The sequence below is a fragment of the Halichoerus grypus genome, chromosome 4, assembly GCF_964656455.1.
Source record: "Halichoerus grypus chromosome 4, mHalGry1.hap1.1, whole genome shotgun sequence".
Classification (NCBI taxonomy): Eukaryota; Metazoa; Chordata; class Mammalia; order Carnivora; family Phocidae; genus Halichoerus; species Halichoerus grypus.
Genome location: NC_135715.1, coordinates 56,982,729 through 56,996,722, shown reverse-complemented (window position 1 = coordinate 56,996,722; position 13,994 = coordinate 56,982,729). Strand labels below are relative to the sequence as shown.

Below are 13,994 nucleotides of genomic sequence, written 5' to 3'. Positions count from 1 at the left end.
TGTGTGGAGAGCCCACAGTTCATACCAGATGGTGCCCATTTAACTTTCGTTGTACCCCTTGCACAGAGTGCCCTAGGACCTCCTGGCTTATGCCCATGCTGGCTCCAGTCACCCTTTAAGGGCACCCTCTGTGTGGAGAGTCCTGGAATACCCTAGTTTATATCCACTTCACCATCCTACCAACAAAGGCACCCTCTGTGTGTAGAGCACTGGGTTCCCCCCAGGTAGCACCCACTTTAGGTTCAGCTATACTGCTAGGGAACCCTCCGCACAGAGCACTCTAGACCTCCCAACCCACCCACTGCCTCAGCTTCAGCTACCCTGCCAAGGCACCTCCTCCACAGAGCATCCTGGGACACTCCAACTTGTGCCTATTTCAGCTTCACCTGTTCTGCTAAGGTGCCCTCAGCACATAGAACTCTAGGGCACCCTAGCCTGCATTGACTTCAGTTTTAGCTTTCCTGACATGGTGCCCATTACCTGGAAAGCTCCAAGACCTGCAGCCTACAGCAGCCAGGAAAGGTCACAAAGCACATACAGTCTATATAGGGGATGACCAAACACAAGACCATTCCTTTAAATTTAGGAGAATTAGTGTTTTGCCTAATCCACACACACACACACACACACAAAACAAAAAGAAAACAAAAAAACAGACAAAATGTGACAGAGATATATGCTCCAAAAGAAAGAATAAGAAAAAACTTCAGAAAAATAATTAAATGAGGGGCACCTGGGTGGCTCAGTCATTAAGCGTCTGCCTTTGGCTCAGGTCATGATCCCAGGGTCCTGGTATTGAGTCCCGCATCGGGCTCCCTGCTCCACGGGAAGCCTGCTTCTCCCTCTGCCTCCCTCTCTCTGCTTGTATTCCCTCTTTCTCTCTCTCTGTGTCAAATAAATAATAAAAAAAAAAATCTAAAAAAAAAAAATAAAAAAAGAAAAATAACTAAATGAAATGGAGATAAGCAGTATGCCTGATGAGAATTTAAAGATAGTCAGTGGGCTGGAAAAAAGAGTGGAAGAACTCAGTGAGACCTTCAATAAAGAGATGGAAAATACTAAAAAGAACCAATCAGAGCTGAAGAATATAACTGAAATGAAAAATAGAGGGAACCAACAGTAGATTAGAGGATTCAGAAGAATGTATCAGTGATATGGAAGACAGGGTAATGGAAAACACACAGCTGAGGAGCAAAAAGAGAAAAGAATTTTTAAAAAATGAAGATAGAGAAATCTCTTGGACAACATCAAACACTGACACTGTAGAGGTCCCAGAAGAAGAGAGAGAGGGGTAAAAAATTTATTTCTATAATTTGTGTGTGTGTGTGTGTATACATAAGTTATATGTATTAAGAAATGTATTAAGAAATAATAGCTAAGAACTTCCCTAAACTAGTGAAGGAAATAGATGCCCAATTCCAAAAAACAGAGTTCCAAACAAGATGAACCCAAGGAGGTCCACACCATGACACATAATGTCAAAGACTAAAGATAAAGAGAATATTAAAAGCAGCAATAGAGAAGCAAAAAGTTACTTAGAAGGAAAAACTTATAAGGTCATCAGCTGATTTTTCAGCAGAAATTTTGAAAGCCAGAATAAAGTGGCATGAAATACTCAAAATGCTGAAAGGAAAAAACTCACAACCAAGAATACCCAGCAGGGTTATCATTCAGATTTGAAGGAGAGAGAGTTTCCCAAATAAACAAAAGTTAAAGGAGATAATGGCCACTAAATCAGCCTTACAAGAAATGTTAAATGGACTTCTATAAGTGAAAAAGGAATAGGCATAATTAGATGTAAGAAAATAAAGAATAAAAAGATAAAATATGACAGCATATACATAAAATGTGGAGGAGGTAGTAAAAAAATGGAAGTTATTTTTTTTCTTTTTTAAGAATATGTTTTAACTTATATAACCAATGACCATCAACTTAATATGTAGACTGCTATTTACTTAGGATGTTACATATAAACCTCATGGTAACCATAAACCCAAAATTTACAATAGCTATTAAAAAATAAAAAGGAAGTGAAATATAACACTACAGAAATTCATCCAACTCAAAGAGAACAAAAGAAGAATAAAGGAACAGAGAAGAATTACAAAAACCACCAGAAAAAAAAATAAAATGGAAATAAGTACACACCTATAAATACTTCAAATGTAAGTGGTCTAAATGCTCCAATCAAAAGGCATAGGGTTTTGGAATGGGTAAAAATATAAGGCCCATCTATATGCTGCTTATAGGAGACTCACTTCAGACCTGACAACACATACAGGCTAAAAGAAAAAGGATGGAAAAATATTTACCATGAAAGTGGAAGCAAAAAATAAAGTTGGGGTAACAATACTTATATAAAATAGACCTTAAAACAAAGACTGTAATAGGAGACAAAGAAGGGCATTTCATAATGATAAAAGAGATCAATCCAACAAGAGGATATATCTATGCACCCAACACTGGCACCTAAATACATAAAGCAAATATTAATGGAGATAAAGAGAGAGATTGATGGCAATACAATAAGAGTAGAGGACTTTAACACACCACTTACATCAATGGACGGATCATCCACATAGAAAATCAACAAGGAAACCATGTCTTGGGGCGCCTGGGTGGCTCAGTTGGTTAAGCGGCTACCTTGAGCTCAGCTCATGATCTCAGGGTCCTTTGATCGAGCCCCGCATCAGACTCCCTGCTCAGCCGGGAGTCTGCTTCTCCCTCTGCCCCTCTCCCCTTGCTTGTGCTCTCTCTGTCTCTGTCTCTCTCAAATAAATAAATAAAATCTTAAAAAAAAAAAAAAGGAAACAATGTCTTTGAATGACACATTAGACCAGATGGACATAACAGATATAATTCAGAACATTCCATTCAAAAACAACAGAATACCCATTCTTTTCAAGTGCATATGGAGCATTCACCAGACCAGATCACATTAGGTCAAAAAATAAGCCTCTAGAAATTTATTTTTTATTTATTTTTAAAGATTTTATTTATTCATTTGAGACAGAGCGAGCAAGCGAGCATGAGCGGGGGGAGGGGCAAAGGGAGAGGGAGAAGCAGACTCCCTGCTGAACAGGGAGCCTGATGCGGGACTTGATGTCAGGACCCTGAGATCATGACCTGAGCTGGAGGCAGACCCTTAACCGACTGAGCCACCCAGGCACTCAAGCCTCTAGAAATTTAATAAGATTGAAGTCATGCCATGCATTTTTTCCAACTACAATGGTACAAAATTAGAAATCAATCACAAGAAAAAAACTGGAAAAAACACAAACACATGGAGGCTAAACATGATATAAACTACCAATGGCCCAATGAAGCAATCAAGAAGAAATTAAAAAAAAAAATACATGGAGACAAATGAAAATGAAAACACAGGGGCTCTAAATCTTTGAGAGGCAGTGAAAGCAGTTCAAAGAGGGAAATATGCTGTGATACAGGCCTACTTCAAGAAACAAGAAAAAGCTCAAATAAACTAAGCTTACACCTAAAGGAACTAAAAAACAAACAAACAAACAAAAAAACAGATCAAAATCCAAGGCAAGTAGAAGGAAAGAAATAATAAAGATCAGAGCAGAAATAAATGACTTGGAGACTAATAAAATAATAGAAAGATCAATGAAACCAAGAGCTGGTTCTTTGAAAAGATAAACAAAATTGATAAACCCTTAGCCAGACTGAGCAAGAAAAAAAGAGAAAGGACACAAATAAATAAAATCAGAAATGAGAGAGGAGAAGTAATAACTGACACCACAAAAATACAAAGGATTGTAAGAGAATACCAGGAAGTTTTATGCCAACAAATTAGCCAACCTAGAAGAAACAGATACATTCCTAGAAACATACCATCTTCCAAATTGAATGAGGAAGAAATAGAAACTTGAATAGACTGATTACTAGTAATGAAATTAAATCAGTTATCAAAAAGCTACCAAAAAATAAAAGTCCAGGACTAGATAGATTCACTAGCATTTAAAGAAGAGTTAATACTTATTCTCCTCAAAGTGTTTCAAAAAACAGAAGAGTAAGGAAATCTCCCAAATATATTCTACAAGGCCAGCATTACTCTGATAGCAGACAAAGGCACTGCAAAACAAACAAAAAAACCAGACACTGCAAAAACAAAACACCAAAAAATCCCCTAAAACACCAAAACAAAACAAAACTGCAAGCCAATATCCCTGATAAACATAGATGCAAAATCCTCAACAAAATATTAGCAAACTGCATTCAACAGTACATTGAAAGGATCATTCACAATGATCAAGTGAGATTAATTTCAGAAACGCAATGGTGGTTCAATATTTACAAAACAATGTGATATACCACATAGATAAAACAAAGGATAAAAATTATATGATCATCTCAATAGATGCAGAAAAGCATCTGACAAAGTTCAACATCCATTCATCCATAAAAAAAATCTCAACAAAGTAGGTTTGGAGGAAACGTACCTCAACATAATAAAGGCCTACAGCTAACATTATACCCACTGGTGAAAACTGAGAGCTTTTCCTCTAAGATCAAGAAAGATGTCCACTCTCACTACTTTTATTGAACACAGAAAGTCCTAGCCACAGCAATCAGACCAGAAAAAGAAACTAGAGGCATTCATAATGGTAAAGAAGAAGTTAAACTGCCACTATTTATAGATGACATGACACTATACTTAGAAGATCCTAAAGACTCCACCAAAAGAAGTACTAGAAATAATAAATGAATTCATAAAGTTGTAGGATACAAAATTAATATATGGAAATCAGCAGCATTTCTATATATTATTAATGAAGTAGCAGAAAGTAAAATTAAGAAAACAACACCATTTACAGTTGTATCAAAAATAATAAAATACCTAGGAATAACATAGCCAAAGAGGTGCAAGACCTCTCTGAAAACTATAAAACACTGATGAAAGAAATTGAAGATGACATAAACAAATGGAAAGATATTCCATTCTCATGAATTGCAAGGACAGTACTGATAAAATGTCCACGCTACCCAAAGCAATCTACAGATTTAATGCAATCCCAATCAAAATACCAACAGCATTTTTCACACTAGAAAAAATAATCCTAAAATTTGTATGGAACCATAAAAGACTCTGAATAGCCAAAGCAGTCTTGAGAAAGAAAAACAAAGCTGGAGATAATTATAATTCCAGAGCTCAAGATATACTACAAAGCTGTAGTAATCAGAACAGTATGGTACGGGCACAAAAACAGACACAGAAATCAATGAAACAGAATAGAGAGCCTAGAAATAAACTTACAATTATATGGGAAATTAATCTATTACAAAGGAGAGAAGACTATACAATATGGAGAAGACAGTCTCTTCAATAAATAGTTCTGGGAAAATTGAACAGCTACATATAAAAGAATGAGACTGGACCACTTTCTAACACCATACACAATATAAACTCAAAATGGATTAAAGACCTAAATAGAAGTCCTGAAACCATAAAACTCCTAGAAGAGAACATAGGCAGTAATTACTCTGATTGGCTATAGCAACATTTTTCTAGATATGTATCTTCAGGCAAGGGTACGAAATGCAAAAATAAACTATTAGGACTAAAACAAAATACAAAGCGTTTGCACAGCAAAGGAAACCATCAACAAACCAAAAAGGCAACCTACTCAATGGAAAAAGATACTTGCAAATGATATATCTGATAAGTTCTCTATATATTTTGTATATTAACCCCTTAACACCAAAAATACCCAAAAACCAAAAAACCAAAAAAACAAAACAAAACAAAAAACTCCAAAAAACAATCCAATTAAAAAAGAGAGGACATGAATAGACATTCTTCCAAAGAGGTCATATAGATGGCCGACAGATACGTGAAAACATGCTCAACACCACTAATCATCAGAAAAATCCAATCAAAATCACAATGTGGTATCATTTTATACCTGTTAGAATGGTTAAATCAAATAGATAAGAAATAACAAGTGTTGGTGAGGATGTGGAGAAGAGGGAACCCTGGTGCACTGTTGGTGGGAATGTAGATTGTTACTGCCACTGTGGAAAACAGTATGGAGTTTCCTCAAAAAATTTAAAATAAGAGTACCATATGATCTAATAATTCCACTAGCTGGTATTTACCCAAAGACAACAAAAACACTAACTGAAAAAGATATATGTACCCCTATGTTGTTTATTGAAGTATTACTTACAATAGCCAAGATATGGAAGCAACCTCAGTGTCCACAGATAGACAACTGGATAAGGAAGCTGTGGTGTACACATACAATGGAATGTTGCCATTAAAATAAAAAGGATGAATATGCACCTGGCAGGGGGAGATACCATGATCACAAAGGTGGTTTTCCCAGGGCGAGGCTTATCCATTTACTCCAGAAGTGTTGACCCCTGAGATTTCCCCAAATGTAGGAAACTTGACTGCATAATTTGTGGTAGTGGGGGCCTGTGTTTGCACTCCCCACCCCCCAAAAAAAGGATGAGATCATGCCATTAGTGACACCTGGATGGACCTAGAGGGTATTATGCTAATTGGAATAAGTCAGATTGAGAAAGACAAATACCCCTGTGATTCCAGTCATATTTGGATATAAAACAAATTAAATAAACACAAAAAGCAGAATCAGACGTATAGATACAGAGAACAAACTAATGGTTGCCAGAGGGAGGTGGGTGGGAGGATGGGCAAAATGGGTCAAGGGGAGTAGGAGATGTAGGCTTCCAGTTACGGAATGAGTAATTCATGGGGATAACAGGCACAGCATAATGAATACTATACACTAAGATACTGTAATAGCATTGTATGGTGGCAGACAGTAGCTCTACTTGTGGTGAGCACAGCACAATGTATACGCTTGTTGAATCCCTATGTTGTATGCCTGAAACCAATGTAACATTGTGCCAACTATACTCACATAAAGAAAGGGAGGGAGGAAGGATATTTTGACAGATCTGAATATTGTAAAAATTTAAATATATAAAGTACTTTGGGTGTTATTTGTACAGGTCTGAATTATTTTATTTGTTTAACTCAAGGGCCCACTAACAGTAGCCCATGGGCCAAAACCAGTCTGTTAGATATCTGTTTTTGTAAATAAAGTTTTATTGGAAGACAGCCATGTCATTTGTTTACAAACGTCTGTGACTGCTACTGTGCCATAATAGAACTGAAATAGAGACAGTATGCCCATAAAACCTAAAATATTTACTACATAGCCCTTTTCGGGAGCAGTTTGCCAACCCCTGGTCTAGCTAGCTGGATTGTGATTAACAATTCGTTTGGTCATGAAGTAATAGTTTGGTATATTTAGAAAGCAAGTTATAAATAAGAGCTTTTATTTGAGGGTAACATACTAAAGTTTTTCAGGAAACATACACTTTTTTCTCCCAAAGATTTTGTGACATATATTGAGTTCTAGCTCTCTTCCGCACTTCTGGGATTTTCCTCACTTTCTAATTTCTATCTAATGGATTGTTTGGTTTAGTTGTTTATTCTGCAGTTTGATCTCATGTCACAATTCCCTGTCCTGAGCTTACTAAAACTTTGAGTCTTCTGAGTTCTTGTAGCTTAAACTTTTTTTTCTGCTTTCTTCTTTTTTTTCTTTTTAAACATTATCAAGAGCTTATGTTCACATTCTGCGCCAGTAGCACTCAAGTTGTAGGGGCCTGAGGGACTTGGTTCTCTCATTCACTGGGAACATTCCACAACAGTGTGCATATAGAAATTGTGTCTGGCTTCATTCTAAGATCCTTTTTCTCTTATGGGTGCCAGTGAGGTCATCCAGGCATGTCTGACACTTTCCGTAGTTGTTTGGTGAGGGGCTTCCAGAAACAGATTCTGCACCGCAGCCAAAGCTCTCAGCTCTGTCTCTGCTCCGACTTAAGCAAAGCCACATTAGTTTAAATAATCACTTGAAGGCTTTGCTGTATTTTCAGAAGACCCTATTGAGCAGATTAACACCAGAAAGTGTCATTTTTCAACTGGGAATTGAACAAAACAATCCCCTCATAATGAATCTGCTGCAGCTAGTCGTCCTATGAGAGATGACTGTGGATGATTTTTTCTGACCATGAGGGAGAGGGGAGATGGCTTGGGGAGGGGCTACTGTGTGCTCTTGTGTCACATGAGGGTCTGTTCGAAGAAGAAATATCTTGTCCTGCCCCTGAACTCATTTGTTTACAAAAGTGTGTGCGGTCCTTCTGCATAGCTGTTTACTAATTCTCTTTGGGGTACAGAGGTTTTACTTTGTGGTGGGGGTAAAGGGTGTGGATGCTAAAATGACAACAAGGAGAGAACAAGTCCTGCAGTAGAGCCCCCAGCAACCCTTGGCTATCAACATTCCACATTTCTGTGTCCTGAGAAACTGGTACTTGTAGCAAGTATCTAGCCACAGGGATCCTGTAGCCTGGAGACCCTGCAAAACAGCATCAGCACAGTGTCTGATGCTGGGCTAGAGCTCAGCAGTGCCCCCTCGATTGCTAAATCCTCTGTCTGAATGAAACCACTCTGGAAAGCAAAGCTCGCTTTAGGGCAGCTTGTCAATGGTGCCAATTCAATTTTAAACTTATATAGCCTCTTCTATCAAATGCTTGACAGCTAAGAACTTTAAAGAGTTCAGGTATTTTTTTTTAAAAATTCTACCCAGGACAAGAAATTGTAATAGTCTTGTACATAGTAGGCACTTGATAAGCATCTGCTTATTATGCATATCCTACACATATCCTGAAGAATTTGCAGATTATGCCATTATTTTTTCTTTACACTTTGCTGAAGTTTGGCCAATGGCCACAGCATCACAAAGATTCAGGAAGCTGTAAGCAGAAGAGCACAGAATATTTCTGTAGAGATGGGAGTGTGCTCAGGGATTGCTAAATCCCTTCCTTGGCTTGACTTGCAGGGAACAAGTACAGAGCACAGAAGATAGATTAAGTCCTCTATCTTCATCTTTTACCAGAACATTGACAGGCCCAAATCAATTGAGCATCTTGGATGGATGAGAAAGCAAGAAGACAATCCACTGTAAAAGGAAATCTTTGTGGATACCCAAGCAGGTGCAGAAAAGAGCAAAGAGTCTCTGGCCTGCCTGGAAGAGAGAGCATGGTGTTCTGAGAAGGCTTAGAGTACATGAGGGAGAAAGTAAGTCTCCCAGGGCTTACACAAGGTACCCAGGCATATTTGAGAGAACAAATACCTCCTGAACTCCTACTCTCTATATGCCAGCCTGTGGAGAGATCATGTGAAAGAGACAATGTCTCTGGCCTCAAAAGTTTATAATCTAGAGAAGAAACTCTCAAACAGAATCATTTTTATTATGGCTCTTTGTTGGATTGAGTGAAAATTGGTCCTATAATATTTAGGACTTATGTGCTGAATTATGTGTACAGTTTTTAGGCGTTCTTCTTAGGCCAGATCTACTGGGTAGCCTATTTTGCAATGCTGGGCAGAGAAGAGTAGAATTGTTGAGGGAGGTGGTGGTGGTCCCTGCTCCCTGGAAATGCGGCCCTGGGGCCTGGTGAGCAGCTGGCGGACAAGGTTCAGCCACAGCCCGCACAGTGCCAATCTCCAGAGTCTGCCATTCCCCCTTCGAGGTTGCTCTGTTTCTCACTGAGTATGCATGTGTATTTGGGACGACGATCATGAATTTAGAACACCTCCCCTGGGATGGAAATTATGAATACAGATGAGAGAAAGATCACTTATTCAGGAAATGTTCCAATTCTGAAACTAACGACTGAAGAAGTGTCTAGATGTAAAGCACTGACAAATCTTTGAGCATATATATTTGCTAGAATATTAAAAATACCAACATATTAAAATTAGCTCTCAAAATTCAGGTAAAAATGCTTCTTGATGTCAAATATTAACTGAAATTTGACATCTGATTCCATTAGAACTGACATTTGATACCATTATTTTCAAAACAAAAGTCTACTTTTCTTCCAAGAGGAAGGGTGACATAAATAATATTTGCAATTGATATCTATTCTTGTCAGGATTAAGGGCAAATTTTGTGTTCTATTTGCTGCACAAATCGGGGAAGGACAGTAAGAATATGATGAATTTGTTGCACGGTTTATGAAAATATAATGGTCCCTGAAAGCTTAGCAATCATAAAATAGATTTTTCTTTAATTCAAGCTAATAATTTAAAGCCTGAGTCAAAAATCCTTGAAGATTAAGTGAGAAAGACACATATCACCTGGCACAGTATATGATGACAAAGGGTCCCAGAAGGTCAGTGTAGTTTGCTCTATAACACCCAGGGAGTATAGTAAATTCAGAAGAGATAAGGGAGAGCAATTCCATAGGAACCCAGAAACTAAAGGGCAAGTAGTGTTCCATGGCAAGTTTTAAGGAGTATTTCTCAAGTGACTTCATTTTGCTTTCCGGAAAATTTGGTCACTGAGGTAATTACTCTAATGAACAGAATTTACCTTATTACCTGAAATATTTATTCACCAGTTACATGTGCTGTAAATGTATCCTGTTTTTTTTTTTTTTCCCCTGCTTAAGAAGACAGAAGGACTTGAGCAATTCAGCTTCTTAAAGGGGATAACGCATTCCTAGATGGGGTTGGCTGGGAAGATGGCAGGGTAGGAGGACCCTAAGCTTTCCTCCATCCTACAGAAACAACTAGGTAACACTCACATCAGTGTAAATAACCCAGACAACAACATGAAGACTCGTGGAACAAACTCCACAACTAAACGGTAGAGAAGAGACTACACTGAAGAAGATAGGAAGGGCAGAGACGCGATCTGGGAGTGAAACAGACCATGGCCCTCTGTGGTGGGGGGGAACCAGTCACACAAAGAAGGGCAGAAAAGACTTTCATACCAGGGAGCCCATGGATGGGGAGGATGAATCCCCATAATATTTGCCTTTGAAGATGAGAGGGGCCAAATATTGTGAGTTCTTACAACCAGTGGGACTTAAAGTCTGGAATTTTAAAAACTGGTGTGCTCAGCTCTGGGAGAGCCCCAAGGGCATTAGGAAGTGTAGTCCCTGCCCTTAAAGAGACAGCACAGAACCAGCAGTTTGAAAAATACCAGGGACAGACAGGAGGGAGAGTGATTTGCTCATCCCAGAGCATGCCCCCAAGGGACAGAAGTTATGGGGAAACCACTCCGGGAACAAAGGAGCTGGCAGGTGCCATCGCCCTCCCCTGCCCCCCAACATAAACAATGGCCACCTGAGAGAACCAGGGCAGCACTGACACTCTTTCCCTAACTTGCTTACACCAATACCCCAACTAAAAGAAACATGGTCACACAGGCTTTATTTTGCAGTACTTATCAGTTTTGTATGACCAATAGGAAAGAATGTCTCAGGGTTAAAAGGAAGCAAGAACTAAAGGAAAATATAAAAAGAAATGTATTTTTTTCTGAGATTTTTAGTTTATATTCCAGGTGTGCAAGTCTGGGGGGGTTTAGATTAGGATTTTGGGATAAAAGGCTTAATGTTGGGAAAAAATAGTTGAAAACCCCCAAATTTTCTCTGAATTGAGAAAAATTCCCCACAAAGGCAGTAGAAACAGAAAAACAGTTTTGTTACTGAATAAGTATTAAACCAGAACGTGATGATCATCACATCAATTGCTGAGAAATTGCACAGACAGAAATTTTACCCCCTTATATAGCCAAGCAGATTTTAAAGCCAAGAACATTCCTTACATGTTCTCAAGATAAACAGTACTAGTCCTCAAGTCAGAGGACTTGACAGCACAATTGTCACACATAATTCATCCTAAATTTACCTGGTAATTGGGTTGACCATCTGTGTGAGCTAATTGGCTTGATTTATAAAAGATAAACAAACTTCTTATATCCTTATGACAGGAGGTAGTTTTATAACTTGGAACAAGGCACCCCCAACTTAGGCTCCTACCCTCCCACAGAGCCTGGGAGATTCGAAAGGATGGCTCCCAGGTCCTTGAGAAAGACATTCCTGGGTTATAAACTGGCAAGACAGTTAAAACAACAACAACAACAACAACAACAAAAAGTGAAAAACATTTTCATATGTCTCAAAAGGGCAGAGAGAATTTACAATTACATGTTTATTAAAAAAAAATGCTCTGACAAAAGGGAAGGGGGATATCTCTTCCCTTATTTTTAACAGGGAGAATTAAGCCTTTTATTTTCAATTTTCCTATGCATAACAAGTTGAACTCAGACTTTTGAGTCTTATAATCAGCAACACACAGGAATGAGAAGCACAGGAATTTCTTTAACACTAACTCCTGCAATTAAGCTAGAAAACAAAACAAAACAAAACAACAACCAATCCACCAAACTTTTTTCTCTTTTTTTATTTCTCTTCATACTCTATTCAGGGATTATGCCATTTTTCATCTACTGCTGAGTTTCTATTATATTACCAATTAACAGTTTTAGCTAAGAGAGAGAAAAAATCATCCCTTAATTTTAAAGACATGTAGTAACCTCGCAACCATTTGTCACTGTTTCCTAAAACATGCAGTCTTTTTAGTTGGTACTCTGTGTAAGAGGTAGAAAATGCTTTCCTTGGGAATCAGAAAGGGTCTTTTCACAATATCCTGGTCTCTGGAGAGGAGGGGGAGGTGAACTGGGCCACCTGGGCTTTCATCTTTTCCAGAATGGCAGTCCTATACCACTGAAATGCACTTAATGGTTTCCACTAAGGAATGGATAAAAACATCTTGTTTGCCTGGTTTGTGTTCTCTGAGAATTTAGACTTGAAAATTCTTCAGAAAATCACTACTTACTCCTTGACTGATCTGATCCATCTAGCAGTGACCTGAGATAACTTCTCCCCTTCTTAGTGAAACTGTTTGGGGCTGAGCCAGTCTCCAAAGATTCTGGGTGATTAGAATGACTGAAAGAATTCTGGGATGGGGAGAGGTAAGTTTTAGAGTCAAATATTCATTCAGATATTCCCCTAAAGAAACACAGACTTAAATCCTTTTTATTTGGCTCTGGGACTGAGCTCATGTGAGGATTTCCAGATTGTGATAAAGTAAATCTGGACACTTAGAACTCATCCTGTTAAGACATATTTCTGTGGGATTGTTCCATTTATAAAGCTGGCTTCTTATGGTGCATTTGATCCTGTTGTAATTTCTTAGGCTTGCAGACCAGGCTGCTCAACTTGTGTGAGATCAAAGTTCTAGAAGTAAAAGCACCTGGAATTGGTACAATCGTTCTACTTTCCATTGCCCACCTCCCTCCAAAAAAAAAAAAAAAAAAAAAAAAATATATATATATATATATGTATATCTTTGGGTACCTTAATTTAGCCCAATGGACTTTAAAGACCTTTATCTCTAAAAGTCCAAGGATACCTTTTAAAATAATGTTTCCAATCTTCCCCCTTTCTACTCTGAGCCTATATAAAATATATAAAATATAAATGTCACCTCAATAGAAGTTAAATAGCAGTCTACATTTTAGGCTACATGCCAAATGCTAACCTTAAAATTCTATCATGTTGAAAAAAGGAGTCCAAAGTGTTTATGGTTACGTGACTTTACCTTGGTCTAACTTATAGGACTTTAGTATAACAAGTGCATTTAATCATGTAATGGAAGCACACAATTAGTAGATAAATGGACTAATTTTATTATCTAGATTTTAATAAAGCACTTGCTACTTTGCCTCATGAAGCCAACTTGTAAAATTAAGTCATGTTAGCTCAGATGTGAATATTGTCACAAGGGCTCAATTTTGGCTGAAATCCCATAAAGAAAGAATAATGATGGTCATCAATGCATTAAAATTGTAAGAAGATGCCCAGAGCAGTGCCTCAGGAAATGGGCATGAGACTAGTTTAAGATAATGTTTCCATTAATGATACAAAAGTTAGAGTAGAGGAATAGGGAGACAGTCTCTCAAGGGGTTTGATAAAATGTAACTCCTTATAAATGAATTTTTTCATTTTTATTTTAGCCATACTCTGACATCTTGAAATAAGGCATAATCAGAAGTGGTCCAGAAAGGTCTTGATCATTTTAAGATACCCTT

The 13,994-nt window shown here is 37.9% G+C and overlaps 1 long non-coding RNA gene and 1 other non-coding gene across 2 annotated transcripts in view; one reads left to right on the top strand and one right to left on the bottom strand.

Annotated features, from left to right (window-relative positions):
- LOC144381575 (uncharacterized) overlaps positions 1-13,994 on the bottom strand; it is a 691,433-nt gene that overhangs the window by 81,514 nt on the left and 595,925 nt on the right. The window lies entirely within an intron of this gene.
- On the top strand, positions 6,297-6,460 carry LOC118545224 (U1 spliceosomal RNA). Its single transcript, XR_004922003.1, has one exon. It is a non-coding gene; the product is annotated as a U1 spliceosomal RNA (small nuclear RNA).